The following is a 20,305-nucleotide window of genomic DNA, read 5'->3' on the forward strand; positions in this document are numbered from 1 at the left end:
GAAAATAAAATATCTTTAAAAGCTGGAGTTTGAAACCTGATTTAATTCAAAATATTTTTTTCTCTATTTTTATAAAAATGAGTATCAGAATGAAGTGAAGTTAATCTAAAATTAAAAGTTTCTTAAATCAATATCTGCATTGATAAAGAAAAAAAATAGTTTTGGAGATTTACCTAGCTTAAATAGGTTTTTACGAAACTCAGCACTTTTGACTAAGAAATAATGGAAGATTGAAGTTACGGACAGCATATTAAAAAAGCTTTTAAAATACAATAACAAATAAAATAAAAAATGGTTTATTAGAGTGAAAGAACAAACATGTTAAAAAAAATTATTTTTCTTTCGTTGTTTAATAAAAAACATGCATACGTTATAAAAGATTTGCTATGCATAGATATAATTGAAATTAATTTGTCTAAAAAGTTAGAATATATGAAATAAAATATAATCAATTTTCGACGACGATTAGGTTTTTCTTCTTCTAATAAGTATATTAATATATTATTAATATACTTATTAGAAGTTAATAAAATAAATTAATTATAATAATTTTTAAAAAAAATGCTGGAAAGAAAGTTAATTCAATTATCAATAATGAAATGATATTTTAAGTTTAAATAATGTTTTATTAATTTAATTAATGGTAAATTAGCATTATAATAAGTTTATTTAATTAATTAAATAAATTAAACTTAATTTGCCTATTTAATTAAGTTTAATTTATTTAATTAATGGGGAATAAATCAAACAATAGTAGATATTGTTACGGTTATAGTATTTCAAAATGTATTGATTACAATTACTGTAAATGTCAAAGAAATATTTTTCAGATCTAAAAAGTATTGTTTCTAAAATATCTAGTAACGCACCAAAGTATCTTTACAATTATGAAACTGAAATATATCTGTAATTTAAAACCACTATTGATTATATTTTAACATATTTGAACAGCATCCCTTAAATTTTGAAAAAAAATTGTTTTATTAAATCTAAGCATTTAAATTAAAAAGTTCATCTAAATATAAATAAATCATTCATTGAGCTAAAAGCATTTACGTGTATTAGTCAAATATCAGTATCTTTTAAAACTTTCAAGCTATATTTTTTAAAAAGGTAATAAAAATCACATGATCAATTAATAGCGCTAAACACATCTTAGTAAATTAATGTATTTCAAAAACTGTCTGGAGTTGAAGTTGAGTTGAGTTGAAGTTTCAGACCTCATTTATTTCAAAAGACAGTTTTATTTCTTAAATATTTTTATAAAAATGGATATGATAATGAAAGGAAGTAAATGGAAGTTTAAAAGCCAAGCTCCTTTAAATCAATATCTTTGATGCTAGTAAAGGGAAAAAAATATAGTTTGGAAGATCCCTCCACAAAGAATTTTTTTTTTTTTACAAAACAGAACACTTTTGACCTAGAAATATTGGAAGATTGAAGTATTAACTTATGGACACATCTTAAGTGAAACTTTTAAGAAAAATGTCAGATGGTTTTGATTGATCACATGAAGGTAGGAGACATGAAATCAATAGTAATGAACCATAACCTTAATCGATATTTCTGTCTTATATTTCTTAATTTAAGTTTTGTCGGTGGTGCTACTTCAAACCATTAGAAAACATCGTAGTTTTCTGATTTACCTTTTTGAATGATATTCTAACAGTAAATTTTTTCTGAAAGGTAAATTGTTCGCTGATTAAAGTTAATTAACTTTCAATGAAACGTATCAATTTATCGAAGAAAAAAAATTAAAATTATCTTCGGTATCGCCGAACTTAAGACATTGCTCTGACATTTCCAATAAATTGATCATTAATTTTCAACGCAAAATTTCATCAATATATATATTTCAGTATTTATTGTATTACATAAATATATAAGGAAAAATATAAAAATGTCAGATGTTTTTGATTAATCACATGAAGGTAGAAAACATGAAGGCAATAGTAATGAACCAAAACATTAATTGTTGCTTTTGTCCTACATTTCGCAATTTAAGTTTTGTCGGAGAGGCTACTTGGAACCATTAGAAAACGTCGTAGTTTTCGGATTTGTCTTTCTAAATAATATGCTAACAGAAAGGTAATTTTTTAGCTCATTAAAGTTATTTTCTATAAAATGAATTAATTTATAAAAGAAAAAAATTTAAATTATCTTAGGATTCAGTGAACTTAAGACATTACTCTAACATTTAAAATTAATTCATCTCAATGGAAAATTTTATCAATATATATGCCTTTCAGCATTCAAGTATCGAATGATATATATATATATATATATATATATATATATATATATATATATATATATATATATATATATATATATATATATATATATATATATATATATATATATATATATATATATATATATATATATATATATATATATATATATATATATATATATATATATAAAGAAAAATGTCAAAATATCAGATGGTTTAGATTGTTTACATGAAGGTAGGAGACCTAAAATCAATAGTAAATGAACCATAACTCTTATTAATATTTCTGTTTTAGATTTTTTAATTTTACTTTCCTCGAAGGTGGTTTTCGAAACCATTAGAAAACGGGATATTTTTCGGATTTTCTTTCTAAATGGTATATTAACAGTAATATTTTCAGAAAAGTAAATTTTGTGCTCATTAATGTTAATTAATTTTTAATAAAATTGCGCAATTTATAAGAAAAATTATTTGAAATTATCTTAGGATTCTGTAAAATGTTAGTTATCAGTTTATTGGAAATGTTAGAATGCTTCTTGGAACTTCATCAGTGTTCTAATATTTCAAATAAATTGAACATGATCATTAATTTTCAAAGTAAAATTCCATCAATGTATGTGTGCTTCAATATTTATGTGTTACAAAAATAAATATTTAGTCCTGATTAAACTTCAGATGTCCATTTTTGATTGTCACAAACAGAATACAAAACTTGCAGAAGCCTATGAATGACGCCACACTTGAAAGAGAAGGGGGTGTACAAATATTGTTATAATTTGTGGCAAAGAAGATGAGGAATTACACCAACAAGTGGGACATCAAAGATTCTTGCAACAATTGAAACATTTTAAATCAGCAGATTCAATGTTTTTATATAATTAGGTTTTACATTTTTCTTTTTAATTGAGATAAATGTGCATCTAACCATGACAGTCGTATTTCTGAAAGAAAGGCATTAAAAATGCACTTAAAGTTTATAATAACATGCAAAATCTGATCTATATCATATGCTTTATTTCTAAACTGTTAGTATGTGTTTTGTAATGCAGCTACTGCATGACATGTGACAAGAAGGGTGGGGAGCAAGGGGGAGTGTGTTTGACATTTTGAGACGAAGGGAAAGGAGTTAAGAATCTTTTAAAGAACTGTGAAATCCTTCAAAGACTATGCTTTTATAATACTTTTTAAAGTTCTTTTTTATAGTACTTTTTTAACATGATTAAAACGTTGCATTTATCTCCATGTACCATGCAGAATAAAAAATGTAAAACTGAATTTATAAGATCCAAAATATGATAGGTATTATGTAATAATAAAGGCCAAATGTTTGTCACCCTTTTTATTGTTTAATCAAAATCTAATAATAAAAGCAGAAGAAGTTAGCAACCATGATACTTAAGGAAGAAAAATCTGATAAAAAAATAAAATAAATACTAAGTGAAGTCAGATAATTACAGGTTCGTCATTTGGTGTTTCATAGAATACTAAAACAATACGTGAAGCGTTTTTTACTTTGCCGGTTTAATATTTGGCATTCTGTAGAATACCGAATCATTACATGGAACGTTTAAAACTTTTTCGGTTTGTCATTTGGCAGTCCATAGAATAACGAAGTAATAGTAGAATCTTTCACACATTGCCAATTCATTAGTTAGCATTTCAAAGAATACTAAAGCAATGCTTGGAGAGTTTCATACTTTGCCAGTTCGTTATTTGGTATTCTTTAAAATACAGATGCAATACGTGAAAATTTCATACCATGCATTCCGCCATTTAGTATTCTATAAAATACCAAGACAATGCTTGAAATGTTTCATACATTTTCTGATCAGTTGAATGCCAGAATTCAATCATTTGCGGTTTCCTATATAGATCATTGATATTTGTATGTAATGTACAGTAATATTTTCTGTACTGTAATATTTTCAGAAAGTATTTTTTCCGCTCACAATTATAATTTTTCTGAAGCTATAGAAGCAAATAACATTTTTAAAATTAAGATTATATCAACGAAACATTAACATTATGTTACGTTATTAAAAAACATTACGAAAACATCATCTTTTCTTTATTTGGTTCGAAAATTCTACATCTATTATAAATTGTTAGCTATGTGGTTGTCTAAGGAATCATTTGTATTGTTTATTAGTTTCATAAAAATATATAAATTGCAATCAAATTTAATAGCACTAACGTCTCAGAATAAATAGAAAAATGTAAAACCCTAAAAAATATCCTTTAAAAATGTGCTTTTTTGTGAAAAATCCTCATTGCATCAAACATACGTTAAATCATGTTACATCAATGAAATAAATATATTTTATAAAAAGCTGCGAAATTAAATAGGATCATTGTTTCATTCAGTACAAGTTCCATTTAATTAAATTTATAGAATACTATTTGATTAAAAATACCTTTTTTTCTTAGTGGATTAAATATCTTTAAGCATTAATCTCAATTGCTAAGAATATTAAAAATGAAAAGAATTGTTTCTTAACGAAACGTTCTTAAAACAAAAAGCAAAACTTTCAGCAAAGCATATTTATCTTTATCGAAATTCAGAAATTGCAGCAAAGAGTAAAAATTTCTTCGTTCTTGTAAAAGTTTATAAAGAAAATAAGCGCTGAAAAGTCAACATTCCGTTATCAGTTAAGCGACTTTTGAGTAAACGAGATTTTGGAAAAAGAGGGAAAATAATTAAAAAGAAAGTGTTTTATTTAATGTTTAAATTTATTTACAAAAAGAAAATTAAAATCATTGATGAAAATTTTGAGCTTTTCATACATTTTTGTGAACTCAGTTTACTTCAGTTTGGAGTTTCATCTGCAAATTTATTCGATAAGAAAGAAAATTAATTAAAACAAGTTCTTTTTCTCTTTTGATTTAATATTCTATTCAGGAAAAATTAAATTAATAAAGTATTGCACTTTTGAATTTTTAATATATTTTGTTTAATGTTATTGTTAGTATTAAGTATTGCACTTTTGAATTTTTAATATTTAATACTAACAATAACATTAAACAATACTCACGATATTTTTCTTAGTGTACGCATCAGATTTAGAATGCTCAAAACATTGCTGAAGAGCTTGAAAAAATTCGGTAAATGTTCTTTAGATGAAAATGAAAGACTCGATTAAAATATATAATACCAGCCCATACTTATCCTTTCACGTAGTTAAATGGATGAATGATGCCACAAGAAAATGGAATGTTTTTTTATTCTCTATATATTTCACAATTGTAGAATGCTGTATTTCTCATTCAAAATTTCTTGGTTCACGGTAACTTATACCAGATTCTACGTTTCAATAAATTTTTAAACATTATAATAACGCTACGTTTACATGCATACCGTTAATAATTTGTGTCTAGATTTAAAATGTTTTCAGAAAGATACTAATTAACAAATTAAATTAATTTAAACGATTATAATTTAACGAAACAAGCATTTAGTGTCCCTTATCAATACAGATGAAAAGTATCAAATGTTTTATTTTTTTAAAGGGAGAAAAAATATTGCAAAAATAAGAATTTTGTTACCTTATGAATGCATATAATATTTATGATATAATTGCAACTTATATACGTACATATATTATTCAATTAAAAAGAAAAACTCACTCTCTAATTTTGATTGAGACGTTTTCTTTTTTATTATAAAAAATTATCTTAAGTAATAAGGACCACCGAGTTTTTTTCTTTTTTTTTTGGTCACACAGATTAATTGAATTAACAAAACTCATTGAATTTATGAACTGACATCCTAAAAAGTAAAAGTTACAACGTTAAAAAAGTCATAAATGATTTCAGAAAATATCTCAATGAGACGTTTTATAATGCAACAAAACATCATATCGACTATTTATAGTGACTCATTAAAGTGAACATTGTGATCTCATTTTTACGCATGGGTGAGGTCAGAGTGTTAGCTTACCATAGGCTTTTGGACATTAAAGCCTCAGTGAGGTCAGAGCATAACTTTACTATGGGTTGGTGAACACTAACGCCTCGGTGAGGCCAGAGTGTAAATTTACTATGGGTTGGTGGACATTAAACTCTCGGTGAAGTCAGAATGTAACTTTACTATGGGTTGGTGGACATAAAAGCCCCGGTGAGGTCAGAATGTAACTTTACTATGGGTTGGTGGACATAAAAGCCCCGGCGAGGTCAGAGTGTAATTTTACTATGGGTTGGTGGACATTGAAGCCTCGGTGAGGTCAGAGTGTAACTTTACTATGGGTTGGTGGACATTGAAGCCCCGGTGAGATCAGAGTGTAATTTTACTATGTGTTGGTGGACATTGAAGCCCCGGTGAGATCAGAATGTAATTTTACTATGTGTTGGTGGACATTGAAGCACCGTGAGGTCAGAGTGTAATTTTACTATGGGTTAGTGGACATTGAAACCTCGGTGAGGTCAGAGTGTGATTTTACTATGGGTTGGTGGACATTAAAGTCTCGGTGAGTTCAGAGTGTAACTTCACTATGGGTTGGTGGAAGTAAAAGCCTCGGTGAGGTCAGAGTGTAACTTTACTATGGGTTGGTGGACATAAAAGCCGCGGTGAGGTCAGAGTGTAATTTTACTATGGGTTGGTGGACATTGAAGCCTTTTTAAAAATAATAACATTACATAGATGAAATGTAATTTTACAAATATGTTTCTACGACTATCATAAGGAGCCGTATAAATATTATGTAGCTTATTATTGCTTATATATTGCTTATTTTTCTAATATGGGGTTGAAGGAGTAGAATCAATGCTTACATTGCTATAACCATATTTTACATTTTTTAAATGCTAACAAAATTGTATCAAAAAACTTAATTTTCAAATTTGAAATAAAAGTTAGGGGAAAGACGCAAATTTTCGCACAAATTTCACTTAATGCAAACTTCCCTTTAAAATTCGATTGCTACGATTAAAGCAAAAAATGCAAGTAGGGGGGGGGGACTCATACGATGTCTTTTATGCGGATTTCTTACTTGAATTGTATGTGAATTGCTTATTTTTCAGACAAGGGAGGAAAAGGAAGCACAAAATTGCCAAAAAACATGCTTACAAACTGTTAGGAATTTCTCAGTAAAGGTGGTTAATTAGCAATTTATTTCATTTCTATGTTTCATATTCAACCAAAGACAATCAAATAACCATAAAAAGGTGATAATCAAACTGTTACGCGTTAAGAAAAACGTTTATTGATTGCTTATATCTAATACGGTTTAAGAACCGTTCTATTCACGCCAACATGAATTCTATTCGCGCCAACGAACTCCACCTCAAGAAACCATTTTGTTCCATACAGCTAGGTACATACTGTAGCAGAGAAGGCTAATTGGTTAATCTCATGACCGGCTGAACAGGGGTTCGAAACCTAGTGTTGATACCAAAATATTTCTCACATTCCTGCAATACGCGAAGAGAAAATTAGTGTCCTGCGCTCTTCCATCAGTGACCTTAGACTATTAGAATACGAAACTCTCATTCACGCACAAAGGGCGTAGCAACCACGGAGCAACAATGTCCGTTTAAGTTTATTTTTATGGTTTAGAAACTATGCTAATTGTAAATGGTTACAAACCATGTGGTTTTGTAATAGTTGTAAACTGTTTCAAAACCGTTAATGTAAGGAATTTATTTAACCATAAACTATAAAGTTAATCAGAATGACAGACTATTGCCGGTTATTTTACCGTAATTTCAGAATGAAAGTTCTGAAAATTAGTAATAATTGAATGACCCATAATGAACGGTAACCACCAATTACCATTATGATTTTAAGTAAGAGGCAAATACTAATTATTAGGTTAAACAATAATCAGTAGTACAATAAATTATACAATCAGTAAAAAAAGGAAGCATCACCGTGAAACTTAACATTTCATTTATGAAACCAAAGTGACTAATAAATACACATTGAAAAGAAAAATCAAGCACAATCTCTTATCACAAAAAAACTTAATCGAAATTCCAAAGAAGTACAGATTCTTTTTCACTATAATGGATCTAAAACGAATCAAGTACATTGAGTTGACACCAAATCTATCTCAATCTACTTTATAAAAGATCTTTCCAATCTTTTCGAAAAGGGGTAGAGTTAATTTCGCACCTCCACTTCTGACATGTACTGGGAGAATTCGTGACAGTCATTTAATTCCAAAGATGTCAGACATGTCAGAAGGGACATCGATGTCCCCTAGGAATTTCTATCTTACACCCCTGTTCATAGACTATAGAATATAGAACGAGATCCGGCAAGACCAAACACGTAGCCTGACAGGCATTTCTAAATTCTTAATAGAATAAGGGTAAGGGCAGCACTCTTACTGAAGTGGAATTTTAGTTCCAATTAAGAATTTGTGAGATTTGTTCTACGGGGTAAATGTACCTCCGGACTATATGTCAACAGCCGAGGGAGTTTAATTTTGTGACATGACCTTAGGGTAATTTGGGATTGTTTGTCATACCTTAATAAATAACGGCCTTTATTTAAATTTTTGATATATTTTCAAAATGGCAGTAAGTTACAGAAAAGTGAAAGATAGTTTAATTATTTAAGTGAGAAGTTCTGAGTGGATTTAATGGATCCCATACCGCAATTTTATTTAAAATATTCTTTGTCAGGGTTGGTTGGATAAAACCAACGAGGTTTAAACAATGGTTAGACGATTTCTTATTTTTTTTTATTTTAATTTTAAATATGCTTAGGTATTTTAAGACTATTCTATGTTTCTATTATTTCCATTAATATTTTTTGTTTAAAGATATCCGCATAATAAATAGTAAATAATTTTCCAATAAAAATTGTTTTTAATCTTCAGTTTAATTTTCTAATGTGAGCCTGTGTTTATATATATATATATATATATATATATATATATATATATATATATATATATATATATATATATATATATATATATATATATATATATATATATATATATATATATATATATATATATATATATATATATATATATATATATATATATATATATATATATATATATATATATATGTCATTCTTTTTTAAAAACTTACATTAAATTCAATTGGGGAATAACGTGATAATCTTTTTTTTCTTCACAAAATTCATATAAATGTTGTAAATTGAATGCAGTAAATTAATTACATGATGCTAAAGTACGAGATTCTTATCTATACTGACGAACAAAAGGGAACTCCTTCTTTAGCTCAAATTAATTTAAAATTAAATTCTTATTTGCAAGTTAAGCTGAAATGTAAAGTAATGTATAATGTATATATCATATTTTAAATCTTCAGTTATTCTTTTTTATTATGTTAGCATGTTTATTGAAGAAAATTGGATAATTTTTAATTGTTTAATCCTAACAATAATTAATAGTTGCAAAATTTTTCTGATCATGCTCATAATTACTTAAATATTTTTAATATAGAGCGTAAATTATTATTTAACCTTATGTCTTAAATAAACCAAAGAACTTGGTTTAAACAACAAAAAAACCTGGTTTAAGCAACAACAAAAAATATTATTAAGTAAGAGCTTTCGCTCTTACTTAATAAAATTGACAGTAGCAAACTTATTAATAAAATTAGTATCATTTTATTGAAAGTTGTTAATGACTTCTACTATCTAATGAATCTCTATATCTATCGAATCTCAATATCTAAATCGATATCTAACGAATCCTAATTACGTAAGGTGGGAGTTGAGTACTTGGAACTCGAAAAAAAAAAGTAATATTTATGCCAAATCATGTGATTTAAATCATATTTAATTGGACACATGTAAGTAAAGTCACTCGTGCGCGTCGAACCTGATTGGTTTCTGAATCGATAAATGCCACGGCTTACCTACAATGACGTCACTCTCAGTTAATTAATTATATCCAAAAACCTGTTTGATACCTAGAGGAAACAGAGAAAAGCTTAAAGACGACTATTCAAAATGCAATCAAGTAGGTTTTGACGTTTTCTGCCCACCAAACTAATGATTTGACAGATTTTGATATCGTTTTTTATTCTTCCTGTGTAAATATTAATTTGAGAATATGCATGATTTATTTTGCCTCATTTTTGACAAAAATTTTAAAATATATATTAAATGCGATTATTACAGAACGTATTATAATTAAACTTAAAAACATACTGAGATACAAAAATGGTTATTAAAAGTGAATAAATGTGCTGTGATAGATTAATGTGTTTAAAAAAAGCTACCATTTTGTTCAGGTAATTGCGGTTATATTAATTCCTAATTATACTGTAATCAGATACTAAATTTTATTTGCCTGAAAAATTGAAAATATCTGTGAAGATTAAACAATATTTTTATGTAAATTCTGCATTAATGAATAAAAAAAAAATAAGGGATTAAATATTTTTATAAATATCTTTTGTCACTTAGGAAATTTATTCTATTGTATTACATTCAATAGAAATAGTAGCTAATTATAAAGTTGAAAATATTTAGTAATGTGTAACTGTAGTCTAGCTTGAATTCATCAAAATTAAATATTTTAACAAACGTTTTTCTGATCACTTCACAATAAGTAAATAATCCTAAAATTTTACTAATTTTTTTCTAAATAATTATTGCAAACTTTGGAAAAAATTAAATTCTAATTCGATTTCAAAAAAAAAGAAAAAAAGAAAAAACTTGAAATATTTTCAGAATGACATTAATAGTCTAAAAGAAACTAAAAATATAAAATATTTTAAGACAAGAATGGCATTAACTGTCTCAGGAAATTTGTTTCAATATTAAATAAAACAAACATAGCTTGAAATAATGAACTTAAAATTCTAGTAACTCCAAACATTTTTAAAAAGTTTACATTCCTTAAACAATTACAAATGAAAAGGTCGTTGTTAAGTATTATAATGCTATTCTAATTACTTGAAGGTAATGAATTATTTACTAGATATCAAGTCGTATGTAAATATTATGAGCACACCTTATTATGTTCACATTAGGCTAAATCTCATTATATCTGGCAGCCAACTTAGTTTATTGAATTAGACATTGCTAACTAAGCCAAGATATTTATTAATTCTATTAACCTAAAATGCGTCAAAATACGGAAGGTTGTCACACTAAATTTTAATTGGAAGTTTATAAAGCTTAATTAACTAAAATATAAGATTATTGATCACCATTTAGGTATTAAAAGGAATATTTAATTAATTTTCGTTAAGCAATATTCCCGAATTTAAAATGAGAGCAGAAGACTTTGGGATAATGATATTCTATATTTTCAAATTAAATTAAATTGTAAATATGAGTGCTTTTCTCATAATGATTTAAAATAAGAAAGAATTTTGATTTATTTTTTGCGTTTGCCATTTACCCAAACGTATTTACGTTAATTTTTTTTTTTTTTTAACGGCAGCACTGAACTTGCGTTCTTTGCCTAGGAAGATGCTGGAGTTGTTACTCATTTAACGTTACCCAGTGGGCACCTGTGAACCTAAGACACGGAGGCGAGCAACATTACCCACGCCACATTCACACATCACACAATAGAGAACACACACACAGAGAAACATCCATGCCCTGAGCGGGATTCGAATCCGCAACCATTGGCTTCACAGTCAGGCACGCTGACCGCTCGGCCACCTGGCCGGCGTATTTACGTTATTATTGTTTTTTATTTGTTGATAAAGCTATTGACTTATTGGGAGTACAAATTAGTTCAGTCCGTTTTCTTGTGGTCAAAAATGCTTTATTTCAGAACAAAATGAATGAACTGATTAATCAAAGTATTGTCCAGCACTGGCTACTACTTTTTCCTAACTCTCAGGCAAATTTTCGAATTCCATCTCGAAAAAATGTCTCGATTCAAGTTAAGAGTTAATTTTCGATTTCTGCGAAAGAAGTGAACCGGTGATCTGTAAAATCATGCTGCATCCATCGGAACAACCAGTATCAGAAGGAGCAATGTCCGGTGAATACTGCGGATGCGGTAAAATATCCCACTTGAGAGTTTCCAAATAATTTTTTACGACTTTTGCGACATGAGGCCCAACCGTTATCCTGCAGAAGATTAACTTTGTCATGTCTTCCGGGCGTTTTTCTCGTAATGCACTGCTCAAACGAATCAATTATAGCCTATACCGATCGCCCAAAATAGAATCACCAGGTTTCAGCAGCTCATAGTATGTAACAGCATTCACCATTCTACGTTCCCCATTCACCATTCAGCATTCACCATTCTTAAAACGTCGAAACCATTCTCTACATGATTTATCAGTTGGAGCATTGTCACCATAAACTTTTACAAGCATTCGGAGCTTTTCAGCTGCACTTTTCTCAAAATCAAAGCAGAAACATAAAAACTCCCGCAAATGCTGCTTAGTTACCACAAAATTTGACATATTCAACAAATTAAAAAACAGGGTTTTTGTATGAAACTCAAAGCGATATAAACTGAATATTATTGGCAGATGTCTAACTTCTCTGAAACCACCGAAATCAGCTGTCATTATGAAACATTCATAACAGCCAGAGCCATCTTTTGAAAACGGACAGAACTAATTTGTACTTATAATATATACAGGGTTTCCTCACACATCCGCCCTTAATACATGCTCTTTGACCCCTCGTAATGAATAAAGCAAAAAAAAAAAAAAAAATGGTACATACATGAGGGCTATAAATTAGTATTTAAACGAGGTAAAAGCAAAAATGCTATCGAAAACGCTGACAAAGTATTAAAGAGGAACAACCTAAATATTTAACTTAATTTTTTAAGTATTATCTCAAATTATCTCAATGAATTGAAATTTAATTCATTTAAATTATATTATGGAAAATAGCTATGATTTCAATTTATAAATTAACACTGATTATTTTATTAAATAACACAAGAACTTGAATTTTCGTGTTTTTTTTTTACGTAAGGATGATGAATTATTTACTTGATATAGAGTCATATCAGCAAACCTTATTTTGATTATATCAAACTAAATCTCATCATATCTGGCAGCTGATTAGTTCACTAAAGTGTTATTGATTGGACATTTGCTGATTAAGACGAGATATCTATTAAATCTATTCCCCTACAATGCGATTCAAAAGAGATTTCAGAATGGAGGGCTGTCCTTCTAAATTTTAATTGGAAGTTTATGAAGCTAAATTAAATAAAGTATAAATTTATTGATAACCATTAGGTATGAAAAGGGATTTTATAATTAATTTACCTGAGAGCTATGTCCTCTAATTTAAATTGATAGAAGCAGGTTTGCATAGATATACTTTCTATTTTCAAGCCATTTTGTACAGTGGGCTAAAAAAATGGACTACCCTAAATAACTTTTGATCTAAAGATCGGATCTTCACGTTCTAAGACTCATACTTAATGGTTCAAGAGTGTGACCTTAAATATGCTAATTAATAAGTGCAGACGATATTTCAAATTACGAAATTAGACACAAAAACGTACTTTCTCTAAATAAACATAAATGTTTTTCATTGGATTTATGACCCCCAAATTATAGGGGATAGCTGCTATCTGGGAAATATGGTTCCCATAGTTTGATCAGAAGGCAGATCCAAAGCTTGGACCAATTAATGCTAATTTAACTTTTTGCATATTTCGCTATATCTCGAGAACTTTCTAAGCGAATTAAAAAATTTTTGCACGCAATTATAAAATAAGTTAATCTAAAGATAAGATAAGATAGTAAAGATTAGTAAATACTTATATTTTTTTAAAATTAAGTAATAAAAAAAGTTTGAATTTTAAGGTTTATAACTTTTTGAGTCATTTTAAAATACGCAAGTTTACTTGACAATGTAAGAAATTTGGTTGAAATTTGGTAAGAAAATTGGTTGAATAGTTCCTGAAAAATCGATTTTTAAGTATACGACTTCCGTAAAATTCATTAACTTTATCTATAAATATATCAGTTATATGATAACTTTGGATCGCTTTCTTGACCAAAGTATGGGGTCCACATTTACTAGATTGCAGCTACCTCCTACATTTTGAGGGTTAGAAATCAGAATCCGTTGGGAAAAAAAGGTATGTTTATTCAGAAAAAGTACGATTTTGCGTCGTATTTGGTAACTAAAAATATCGTTTGCGCTAATGAATTAGCATATTTGTGGTTCCCTCCTCGATCCATTAAGATTGAATGCTAAAACGCGAAGATCCGATCAGTAGATCAAAAGTTATTCAGGAAGGTCCGTTTTTCTGCGCACTGTACATGGTTTCGTAGCATAAGTTCTAGGCTTGACAGAGCTCCAAGGATACTTTCTAACATGGTCCAGAATTTGGAATTTCAAAATAAAATTCGAAATTTCATAATTCAAAATAAATAATATACTTTACATAACCACGTACTTTCTCTGAATAATTTTAAATTCAAATGAAATAGCATTGAATTTTTAAATTTATTACGAAGTGTAAATATTTCTATCTAATTTTCTCATCAATCGCGCAGTTATGACGTTTATTTTCACCAAAAATACATGGTTTACTTTTTGATTGAGTACATTTTTAATTCAATACACTTTTGGTATAGTATACTGATGAAACTCATGGCATCAGTTTTTACATGGTATCAAAGAGTACAACTCAAAATCTCCCAAAATTTTGCAATGATAAAAAGTCTCTTTCTATATTTTTAAAAAAAACCCATTACATTTCAGTAATACTTTAAGTCTTTAAATAAAAAAAAATTAAAATGCTTCAATATTAAAAATTGTAACTAATGATTACATTGCGCTTAAATACCATCCATGAAAAAAAGAGTTACTCAATCTTAAAGTTCTCAACATTCCTTAAACTTCTACAAATCCTATTATGTCTGTTAAGGTAAAACAATTGCATTGGATTAACACCTAGCATTATTTGAATAATATGTAATGGTAATAAGTTTATATTCTTATATGAAGAAAATAATAACATTTTGGTAACATATTTCATTGTTATTAAACAATTTAGATCTGCTATTACTAAGTAATTCTTTTTGACCAATGATATTAAAGATAGTGATGATACGTTATTTAAATTTACCAAACTAACAATTTTAATTCGTGGGTTGTTTGCTGTTAACAAATACCATTCATTAAAAATTAATTTTGGAATTCCAGTAATACTTGAATTGTAGAAACAAATTATGTTTATGCCTTCGATTTGCAATTATTCTTATTTTTTTAACCACGGTTAAAATATCACTTATTCTGCAAAAAATTGCCCAGATCTGCCATGACCCGCAACACTGTGTATGACAGTAATATTTCTTCTCATGTTTGTCTCAAGCAAACTGATGGATAGCATTCGATAACGATTTATCATTGTCTACTATGGATTAATCGTTATATCCTTGGCGACAAACAGCGCCAGGAGGTAGTGATGCTTCTGCACATGACACAGGATATATATAAAAAAGAAATGATTGAAAATGTTTATTCTCGGATATTATTTTGCTTTCTTATTCTTTGTTTTTCTGATAAAGTGCTTATTCATAAAGCGGGTAACATGTTTGTACACTTGATTACTCTTTTGATAACTTACACAAACGACTGGTGATTGATTTGACAACGATTGGTTGGCGATATTTTTTAGATTTATGATAGCTATTAGTATAAATTTTTTATAATTCTTCTTGCTTTTTTTAGCAATAAAAAAATAATAAATAGAATAAATTCTGTTTTTATCTAACTGTATGGGGAAGACATCTGTACTATTTGCATGGGATAAAATATATCTGAGCGATAAGTAGTTGTAAAGTTTGTACGAATGCTTCTTTTTTAAACACTGAGTATCAAAAGTTTAACATAAAAAAATATGTATTTGATATGAAAAAAAGCAACCAGATAGAATAAGGAAAAATAAAAGGTTAAAAACTATGCAATTTTGGGTTCACGACTACTAATTTTAAACTCAGTACCCTTGTAATTTTGAACCCAATCCAGAAAACAAGGGAACTCCTGGATCAAGTACAGGGAGACATTCTTTTTGATGGAACTAACCCGAATTCGCGTTATATGGAGAGGAAAACCAGGAAAACCCCCACGGTTAGCTTGATGGTAAGGGAACTCTAACTCATGATCCATCTACTACTGAGTATATTTTACGTCAACATTGTGGTTGGTGTAAGCCGGATGCGGAATTCGTATCGACCAGACATAGCTGGGATTTGAACCCGGTTCACCTCATTGGAAAGCGAAAGCCCTATCCCCTTAGCATGGCTCTGTGCTTTAATTTGTGATTTTGCGTAATTTTCAAGAACAAAATCCGCTTCTGACAAAGTTTAGCTTTTTTCTTATACCAGATGCTATGTAAATGTTGCCCTTAATATATATTTTTAGAATATTTGATGAAACTACATTTAAAATTTTTTTTTTACATTTGGGGTCTTAAATTAATGTTTAAGGGATAAAAAAACAGTAACTGTTGTTGAAATGTGTCAAATAGTTTACAAGGTAATCGAGAAGAAAAATAAAACATCAGTTTGATGACGAAATCAATATAAAACTTGAAATTTTCAGATTTTTTTATTTATTTAAGTAATTACCTTTACTGTTTTCTCCAGTCATGAAACAGGTTTTGAAGTATTCTATGTCTTCTTATTCAGTGATTCCACTAAGAGACTATATTATATTATAGAGATTATAAATAAAAAAGGTTATTACAAGACACCGTGTTTACTGATATTATAAAAATGGAATTATTTACTTCATACTGCTTTTTCTAACTTAAAAATAAATCAAATAAAACTTTAATTATGCAGAAAACTGTAACGTGCTTTAAATAATTTTAAAAAATGAAATTATTTCATTTTTAGCTACTTTACCTGTTTTTTCCAGAAATATTTTAACAATGTAGCTCCCTTTTTACTTATTTTTATACGCTCTGAGATTACCTTATTAAAAAATTATATAAACCTCCAATGGTGCGCATAGTCCGATTGTGTACCTAAATGGTTCTTAAACTTAATGGTTCCTGTAATAATATATTTTCAATGTATTCATACACATTGAATACACACACATAGCTGAAGCTCAAAAACTATATCTTAAGGGTGTTCCTTAAATCAACTCCTCTTGGGTCCATATTTTTTCTATGCATTTATTCATTGAGGGCAGCTTGGTCTTTTCCTTATCTTTTATTCATATCAGGCAATCAATATGAATTGTATTCCCTTTTTTTAAAAACAAATATAGCGAGAAAAATTCAAATAAAATTACGAATAAGATTAGTTTGGGCAATTAATAAAAAAAAATTATTTTTATTTTATTTTCTAAATTTTTTATCGAAATTTTTCAGAAACTTTTGGACAATATAGTTCTATTTTTTTATTTTACAAGTCCCCAGTTGGTATTAATATAAAAAGCACTCTATAAATCTCTAATTGGGTGCATAGTAGAATGTTTATTTTTTGTCCAAAATCTTAGATTTTGAAATTGAAAAAAACCTAAGTGGTTCTTGCATATATAGCAGAGAAAATAGTACCTGGGATAAATTTACTTCTCAATTGATGGAGCCATAGATGAGGCGAAAAAAACCGCACCTTAAGGGTGTTCTTTAAATCAACTCCGCATGGGCCCATATTTCTCCTATGCATTTATTCATCGAGGGCAGTGTGATCTTTTCCTTATCTTTTATTCATATCAGGCTGCTTTTTTCATAACAGAAGAAACAAATACACCGCCCTATGCATCTAACATAGGTGTGCCCCAGTGGCAATTTTTCTCCGACGGGAAGACAAAAAAAAGCAAAGAAAAGAAAGATATCTAAATAAGTGATATAAGGAAAAAAAAGTATAGTGAAAACAGAACCAAAAATTGAAAACGTAAGAAAGCAAATTTAAAGAAAGTGGTATTTTTTGTAGGATAGGGGCGAATTGAAACTATTTTTTTATTATTTTTTTTTCGAATGGAATTTTAAGATAAGTATAAGAGTTAAGTGCTATACTCGGTCGTTTGAATTTCATTGTGAGGATATCTTTCTAAATTAAATATCCGATTTCTTCTGAAAATTTAGTTTGGTCTATTGGGTTTTGAAAATTTTTTTTTTCGTTTGTGTACTCTGTATGTCACTTTGACAAAAATAAGCAGTTTTAATTATATATTTTCAGGAAATATATAAGTTCTGTGAATAAAAGTTACGTGAATAAAATTAAGGTATTTTTAATTAGGTATTTTTTGAAAATATATCAGTTATATGAATAAATTGATGTATAATGGATAAATCAGTTATATGAATAAATTGATGAATAATTAATATATCAATTATATGAATAAATTGATGAATAATTAATATATCAGTTGTATGAATAAATTGATGAATAATTAATATATCAGTTGTATGAATAAATTGATGAATAATTGATATATCAGTTATATGAATAAATAAGAAAATAAAGGGTTTTAATAATGTATTTTTTGAAAATATATCAGTTATATTATGAATAAATAAGAAAATAAAGGGTTTTAATAATGTATTTTTTGAAAATATATCAGTTATATTATGAATAAATAAAAAAATAAAGGGTTTTAATAATGTATTTTTTGAAAATATATCAGTTATATGAATAAATTGATGAATCATGGATTTATCAGTTATATGAATAAATTGGTGAATAATTAATATACCAGTTATATGAATAAATTGATGAATATTTGATATATCAGTCATATGAATTAATAACAAAAATAAGGGGTTTTAAATATACATTTTCTGAAAATGTATCAACTATATGAATGAAAGTTACGTGAATACATAATAGGAAATGGTGTAAATTTGAAGCATTATAATTGATAGATATATTTACGTAATTTAAGATATTTTCTTTTTGCGAGATTAGTTAGTAAAAAGTATCTTATTACGAAGGGAAAAAAGACAGTTATAAAAGCATCTTTATAAATGTAAGTTTTGTGTTATAAGTAACGCAAATTTAATTTCTTGAAAATCGTTTGGCCGGTTGTGCTCAAAATTTATGAATATACTTTCGGAAATAAAACTGTCAATTGTGGCGATTCAGCAATCTTTGAACTGTACTTCGTTAATTTTGAGAATCATTTCGTCACGAAATCACATGGTTTGTGATGAAACGCGAAATGTTAAATATATGACGAAAATGCTTCCTCAACTCCAAACCTCATCTTAGTGCGTTGTGAGAGGTTGTTAACTAAAATTTCGAAACTAAAAGAAAACTAGATCAAAAATTAAGTGCCGAAATAAGCGAATCGAACTATATGGTTGTTAAGGAGTACCACGAGGAGTACTTTTTCTCCCCTCTATATTCTTTATATAGAGGGGAGAAAAAGTGCTGTTCTTGGCGGCACGGTACTAAAAAATAAATAACTGTTATTTTAAATTAAAAAGCTTAAAATACAAAAGACAATGAAAGAAATAACATGAAATAAAACTTTTTGAGGAGAAATTCTTTTTAAAAGTCAGTAGTTAGTGTAATATTTCAAAAAAATTGAATTTTTTTAAACTTTTTAAAAACGTTAAGGCTTTTTTAAAAATAGACTTATTTAAAAATTTTTTTTTGAAAATGTTAATTAAACATATTAACATAAAAATTTGCATGGAATAGTAAATATATGAGATAGTTATTTATTTATAATTTTTTTTCAATTTAGTACCAAAAAATGCAAAAAAGTAACATTTTTTGACTTTAAGAATCATTTAAAAAAATTCTTTTGATCACAAAGCTTATTCCATGCAAATTTTTAAAGAACATATATCTCAAAACACTCATAAAAAATTTTAGAGCTCTGAGTCATTTTTTAAAAAAGCCTTAGCATTTTGAATGCATTGAAATACCCCAAAATAGAAAGCTGAGAAAAAGGCATTTAAAGTTTTGAAACAAGAGAAAAATTTGTTTAGAGAAATTGCATGCACAACTTGTATGCAAATAATTATTTACCATATATTTATAAGTACAAAAAACAAATTTGAAAGCTTAGAGTCTATTTATAACAAAGTTTTAGTAGTTTTTGCATACAATATAGTACCATAAAATTAAGAGTTGAAAAAATGATATTACTTCATTACAAGCAAGAAAACTATTTAACATATTTTTACTCAAATTTTTATAGATTATACTTGATATCAGTTGTTA

General features: G+C 27.8%; 1 protein-coding gene and 1 long non-coding RNA gene across 3 annotated transcripts in view; one reads left to right on the plus strand and one right to left on the minus strand.

Moving 5' to 3' along the window:
• LOC107437726 (fasciclin-1) overlaps window positions 1–20,305 on the minus strand; it is a 496,587-nt gene that overhangs the window by 185,842 nt on the left and 290,440 nt on the right. The window lies entirely within an intron of this gene.
• LOC147808732 (uncharacterized) overlaps window positions 1–20,305 on the plus strand; it is a 380,595-nt gene that overhangs the window by 66,990 nt on the left and 293,300 nt on the right. The gene's annotated exons all lie outside the window — the stretch shown is intronic.

This window comes from Parasteatoda tepidariorum, chromosome 5 (assembly GCF_982258835.1).
Source record: "Parasteatoda tepidariorum strain Cologne lab strain chromosome 5, Ptep-v5.0, whole genome shotgun sequence".
Taxonomy (NCBI): Eukaryota; Metazoa; Arthropoda; class Arachnida; order Araneae; family Theridiidae; genus Parasteatoda; species Parasteatoda tepidariorum.